This window comes from Poecilia reticulata, chromosome 2 (genome assembly GCF_904066995.2).
Source record: "Poecilia reticulata chromosome 2, P_reticulata-male-v2, whole genome shotgun sequence".
NCBI lineage: Eukaryota > Metazoa > Chordata > Actinopteri > Cyprinodontiformes > Poeciliidae > Poecilia > Poecilia reticulata.
In genome coordinates this window covers 46,278,444-46,285,168 of record NC_088831.1, presented here as the reverse complement: position 1 = coordinate 46,285,168, position 6,725 = coordinate 46,278,444, and the positions used below count along the sequence as shown (strand labels likewise).

General features: G+C 45.4%; 1 long non-coding RNA gene across 1 annotated transcript; it reads left to right on the top strand.

Annotated features, from left to right (window-relative positions):
• Positions 1 to 712: 712 nt before the first annotated feature.
• On the top strand, positions 713 to 1,865 carry LOC145554295 (uncharacterized). Its single transcript, XR_014090318.1, has 2 exons — positions 713 to 1,022; positions 1,500 to 1,865. It is a non-coding gene; the product is annotated as an uncharacterized LOC145554295 (long non-coding RNA).
• Positions 1,866 to 6,725: the final 4,860 nt, after the last annotated feature.

Below are 6,725 nucleotides of genomic sequence, written 5' to 3'. Positions count from 1 at the left end.
TCCCTGCATGAATTCATCCATCCATCCAAGTTTCACAGTTTAAAAAATAACTTCACAACTAATGAGGGAGAAAAACAATAATAAAAAATGATTACAGCAGTTCAGGGGGAAAATACAGCAATACTTTAGGCAACTAGCTTAGTTATGTTAATAAAACAGCAAATGAAAGTAAGCAGAAAACAAAGAAAACTAAATTCACACTAAATATTAAGCTATAAATGTGTAGCTAAATAATTTACTAATATAAATCTATTTAATGACTACATTAATGATTATAATGAGCACTAACAGGAATTAGAAGGTCTGTATTAACAGTTGTATATTAAAATGTCTTCTTCATTTGTTTCTGCCTGACTTCTTCTCTTCCTCTGTTTGGTCCTCCAGCTCCGCCTCTTTCTTCTTCTGTGATTCAGGGTCCTCCAGGACTATCATTAATATCTAGTTATTAATTTTATCTTCCCTTTTGTTATTTGATTCTTTGGAGAGAAGCAAGTTTTGTAATCCTTTTATTTATATTGTTAATGATACGTGTTTGAATATTTTCATTTGAGTTGCTATTACACCTTTATAACATCTGATGTATACCAGCACCATTTTGTTTAGAACGGGCTGGAGCACATGCTAGGTGCTAATGCTAATGTCTATTTGGCTTCCTAGCTAAAGCCTTAGCTCAGCTAAATGTCTACTTAGCATGCTAAGTATTTGTAGATGTGTATGTAATATATTCAGTTAGAACATCTGCTGTGAATGAATAGCATGTTTACCAGGTTTCTGCTGTTGCTCTGTTAGCATCATTAGCATCATTAGCATCATTAGCCTGCTTGGGTTCGATGCGTCTCCTTTTCGTGTCTCTGTCCTCAGCTGGCCATCTGTCCCCTCTGTCCCATCAGGTCCAGCCGCCGCCTCCTCTACATGGACTCCCTGTCCATGCTGTCCAGGAGGCTGCAGGGCCCCGGGGGGTCCGAGGGGCCCGGGACCCCAGGGGGCCGCCGCCCTCCTGCCTGCCTCCACCGGGTCGCCAGGTAACCCCAACTCTGCTTCCTGATTGGCTCTCCTGCTGTTGACCTCTCAGCGAAATCCAGAGATTTTATCCTGATCAGGATTCTGGTTCTGATCCCAGAACCTCCCTGGATCCAGAGACACGCCGACCGGAAAATATGGAATAAAAAAATAAACCGAGAAAATTATTTGAAATTTTAAAAATGTTTAAAACAACAAAAAAGTTCAGAGCGACTTTTCAGATTCAGCTTTTATTTTTTAGGTTCCAACATCAGAACCGGACCAGAACTGGAACCCGTTTCTGGTCCTGGTTCTGATCCTGGTTCAGGTCCTGGTTCTGGTCCAGGTTCTGATCCTGGTTCAGGTCTTGGTTCTGATCCTGGTTCAGGTCCTGGTTCTGGTTCTGGTCCTGATTCTGGTTCTGGTCCAGGTTCTAGTCCAGGTTCTAGTCCTGGTTCTGGTTCTGATCCTGGTTCTGGTCTGACTTCTCCTTCCTCCAGGCCAGATCTCCCAGCATGCATCACTGCGTCCCGGGTGAAGCACCTGGTTCTGCCTCAGCTGGGTCGGCTGCTGAAGCTTGGCTCCGCCCACCGGGGGGGGGGGGGGGGCCTCCAGTCACCCGGTTGACCTTTGACCTGCCACTTACAATGGCCGGTGTTGAACCGGCCACCAGGGGGCGCCACAGACTACCAGGAACCTCTGACCCGATATGGACCTGAGAGCCAGAACCACCTCAAGAGGGAGGAGCTTCAGGGTCAAAGGTCAACAGAGAAACTTGTAGACAGAAATCAAATATTAGAAAAATGTTTAATGTTCAGGATGATTAAAAATATATTTATCAAATAAATGATTTACTCTTCCTGCCAGTTTCCAGTTTTATTTGTCTCCTGATTCTATAGGAGTTTAAAATAACACATTTATTTCATGAAAACAGAAAATAAAGATTTGAGATAATCTCACTTCAGTCTGACTGGAAAACAGGTCAAAAGTTTAAAAGTTTTTATATTTTATAGCAAAATATGAAATATTTACTGGAAATAAAATGTGTAAAGTAACATTTCTTAAATATCAGAAATGAATATTGTTCATTTGTTTGTTTTTATGGTTCTACAGAAAACTGCAGTTGCATCATGGGAAATGTAGTTGTTTTACTTTATTTTGTTTCTGTGATCAGATCGAGAACTTTGAGGAAATACTTTTAAATTATTTAACATGTTTTTAATTAAACTAAATGCTTTTAAATTATTTAACATGTTTTTAATTAAACTAAATGCTTTTAAATTATTTAACATGTTTTTAATTAAACTAAATGCTTTTAAATTATTTAACATGTTTTTAATTAAACTAAATACTTTTAAATTATTTAACATGTTTTTAATCACATTTTGAAAATGTTTCCGTTTGCAGCTCCTCCCTGAAACCTGATCTGGCTCCTAAACCAAGCTGGAAAAATCCAGTTATTTTCTCTGGATTGTCCAGATTTGCAGGTCGCTGCCATGTAGAGCAGATGAGGCTCCCAGCAGGTCAAAGGTCGTCTCACGTTCATTCAGAGCAGCTTCTCCTGCGGTTTGGTCGTTTCCATCAGGTGGAATATATCAGAAGAAATGTTGATGCTTCTTCGTCTTCCTTCTTTCTGGCTTCCCTGGAATCAGCGACGAGCGTCTGATGCCAGGCGGTTCTGCTGCCCACAGCACCATACGTCCTGAAACCAACCGGGCCGGGCAGCAGAACCGCCTGCTGGCCCAATGAATATTCAGAAAACCTTAAACATCCTGACCTAACGAGGTACAGATGAGATTCTTTTGAAATAAATCAAAATGGCCGACAAGGAGAGTTTAGTTTTGGCTCAAATCCTGTAACTGATTATGTTTTCAAGAAAATACATCGTTTTGTACTAAAATCGTCTATCATAGCCAATCAGCCTACGTGATTGGACAACCAGAAACATCAGATTTTCCTGGTTTTGTGTTTACTTTTTCTGGGGGCCATTTTTAAAATGGCCGACATGGTTGTAATGAAGAATAAATGTTTGCAGTAGAATCAGCTAGCAGAAGCTAATGCTATACCACTAAGCACATGAAAAATAGCAGATGCTGATAGCCGAAGCTAACGCTAACAGCATGGACCTCTCTTCTTCTCCTGCTCTGAGACTCACTAACATCTGATTCTGTTACATTTGATCACTTTAATGTTGTTTGGACTGATGATGTGGCATAAAGTTCATGAGTCATGAAAATGGGGACCATTTCATGGCAAGAATTTGTTTAAAAGGCTCAAATAAATGGCAGCCATCTTGAAAAATCCTGAAATTTTAGTGGCTGATGGGAAATATGAAAAACATGCGACCTGAGGCATGTCTGGGCTCTGATTGGACAGAAAACAGGAAGTCATCTAGCAGTGGGAGACAGGAACTGCTGGACGGAGAACCTGTTTGGATCCAAAAGGTTCTGAAGGTTTAACCGGGTCAGAACCATCACCACGCCGAGCTAATCCTGGGAAAATCCTCAGAGTTAAACTGGGATTATGGAAAACTGGGAGAGAGTTCAGAAAGATAACTGGGTCAGAGCAAGTTCAGCTTCCTGTGACCCGGTTCTGATGGCGGTCCAAACCGGACTGGGTTTATTCTGCTCAGGAAAACTCCAGGGTTTGGTGACTCTGGCTCATCATGAGAAGTTGTTGAAACTTTATTGTTCCATTGCTGCTGAACGCTGAGTCATCGTTCAGAGGACAGGAAGTAACTGGAGCCACAGGAGGACGTTTCCTGTTTCCTGAAATATGGAGTCATCAGCAGAACAGCGACCCAAACAATGATTCACAGCAGGAGTCAACAGCCTAGTCAAAGTCTGGTCCTCCACTTGATGCACTGCGCTGAAGTCTTGAATGCAGATTTAACACATTTTATGATATAAAATCTATTTATTTGTATGTATTTAAGGTCCTCAGAGATTTGTTCTTCTTCCACTTCTGTCTTTTTAAGATATTTAAGATACTTTAACTTTCAAAACCGGGTCAGAACCGAGGAGAACCGGCTTCTTCTTCTTCTTCAACTCGTCACCAGGTAGTGGTCAGTGGACAGCTCCGCACCTCTCTTCACCCGAGTGTCCAAGACATACGGCCGCAAATCCGATGAGACGATGACAAAGTCAATCATCGAACTGCGGCCTAGGGCGTCCTGGTGCCAAGTGCACATATGGACGCCCTTATGCCTGAACATGGTGTTCGTGATGGACAATCCGTGACGAGCACAGAAGTCCAACAACAGAACACCGCTTGGGTTCAGATCGGGGGGGCCGTTCCTCCCAACCACGCCTCTCCAGATCTCACTGTCATTGCCCACGTGAGCGTTGAAGTCCCCCAGTAGAACAAGGGAGTCCCCAGGAGGGGCACTCTCCAGTACCCCCTCTAAGGACTCCAAGAAGGGTGGGTAATCTGAACTGCTGTTCGGCCCGTAAGCACAAACAACAGTCAGAACCCGTCCCCCCACCCGTAGGCGGAGGGAGGCTACCCTCTCGTTCACCGGGGTGAACCCCAACGTACAGGCGCCCAAATGGGGGGCAACAAGTATGCCCACTCCAGCCCGGCGCCTCTCACCGTGGGCAACTCCAGAGTGGAAGTACGTCCAGCCCCTCTCAAGGAGACTGGTTCCAGAACCAGAGCCATGCGTCGAGGTGAGGCCGACTATTTCTAGCCGGAACCTCTCAGCCTCGCACACTAGCTCCGGCTCCTTCCCCACCAGAGAGGTGACGTTCCGCGTCCCAAGAGCTTCTGCAGCCGAGGATCAGACCGCCAGGGTCCCCTCCCTCGGCTGCCGCCCATAGCACAATGCACTCGACCCCTTTGGCCCCTCGGACAGGTGGTGAGCCCATCGGAAGGGGGACCCCGTCTCCTCTTCGGGCTGAGCCCGGCCGGGCTCCGTGGGTAAAAGCCCGGCCACCAGGCGCTCGCCATCGTGCCCCACCTCCAGGCCTGGCTCCAGAGTGGGGCCCCGGTGACCCGCGTCCGGGCGAGGGAAAACGAAGTCCAAAGTTTGTATTCATCATAGGGGTCTTCGGGCTGCACTTTGTCTGGTTCCTCACCTTGTACCTGTCTGCCTTGGGTGACCAGGGGCATAAAGCCCCAGACAGCATAGCTCCTAGGATCATTGGGACACAATAATTATTATTATTATTATTCATTATTATTAATGTTCATGCCTAGGGGGCGCTGCAGCACAGGACAGGTTTTGCCCAATAACTCGTAAATCTGAAGCTGAAACTGAATACCAGTTTAATCCTCCAGTGAAATAGGCCCCGCCCATTTCTGCCCTACCGAGTTTCCCTCTGCGGGGCAATAGAGGTTGCTTCTATTTACTGGTTTTAATGGAAGGAACTGGACTGGAGAAACACCTGGACTCACCTGGAAGCACCTGGAGCGGCCCGGTTCTGGTCGTTCTCCCTCAGATGATGGAGTGAATCTGAACATTTTCCTCACGTTTTTTCTGAAAGGAAACCTGGAGAAAGCGGCGGGTCGGCCAGAGGGGAACAACAAGGACTTTGGTCATGAAATAATCTGAGGGATTAGAGCGGCTGGAAGCCAAACGCTGAGGCCTCCCTCAGACAGAACCGGGCCTTCTGGGTCCACTTTGTTCTCTCTGTCCCTGAAATCCCAGCCTGGGATCAACAAAATGGCTCCTGGACACCAAACAGCTGGGATGGATGGATGGATGGATGGATGGATGGATGGATGGATGGATGGATGGATGGATGGATGGATGGAAGGTGGATGGATGGATGGATGGATGGATGGATGGATGGATGAAGAAGCTGCCTTCTTTCTACTTCAGGTTTTGCTTCATTTCTCCAGACGGATTGAAGACGTTTGTCCATCGTTTCTTTCCCTCCATCGTTTCTTTCTTTCCATCGTTTCTTTCCCTCCATCGTTTCTTTCCCTCCATCGTTTCTTTCTTTCCATCGTTTCTTTCCCTCCATCGTTTCTTTCTTTCCATCGTTTCTTTCCCTCCATCGTTTCTTTCCCTCCATCGTTTCTTTCTTTCCATCGTTTCTTTCCCTCCATCGTTTCTTTCCCTCCATCGTTTCTTTCTTTCTCCATCGTTTCTTTCCCTCCATCGTTTCTTTCCCTCCATCGTTTCTTTCCCTCCATCGTTTCTTTCCCTCCATCGTTTCTTTCCCTCCATCGTTTCTTTCCCTCCATCGTTTCTTTCTTTCCATCGTTTCTTTCCCTCCATCGTTTCTTTCTTTCCATCGTTTCTTTCCCTCCATCGTTTCTTTCTTTCCATCGTTTCTTTCCCTCCATCGTTTCTTTCCCTCCATCGTTTCTTTCCCTCCATCGTTTCTTTCCCTCCATCGTTTCTTTCTTTCCATCGTTTCTTTCCCTCCATCGTTTCTTTCCCTCCATCGTTTCTTTCCCTCCATCGTTTCTTTCCCTCCATCGTTTCTTTCTTTCCATCGTTTCTTTCCCTCCATCGTTTCTTTCTTTCCATCGTTTCTTTCCCTCCATCGTTTCTTTCTTTCCATCGTTTCTTTCCCTCCATCGTTTCTTTCCCTCCATCGTTTCTTTCCCTCCATCGTTTCTTTCTTTCCATCGTTTCTTTCCCTCCATCATTTCTTTCCCTCCATCGTTTCTTTCCCTCCATCGTTTCTTTCCCTCCATCGTTTCTTTCTTTCCATCGTTTCTTTCCCTCCATCGTTTCTTTCTTTCCATCGTTTCTTTCCCTCCATCATTTCTTT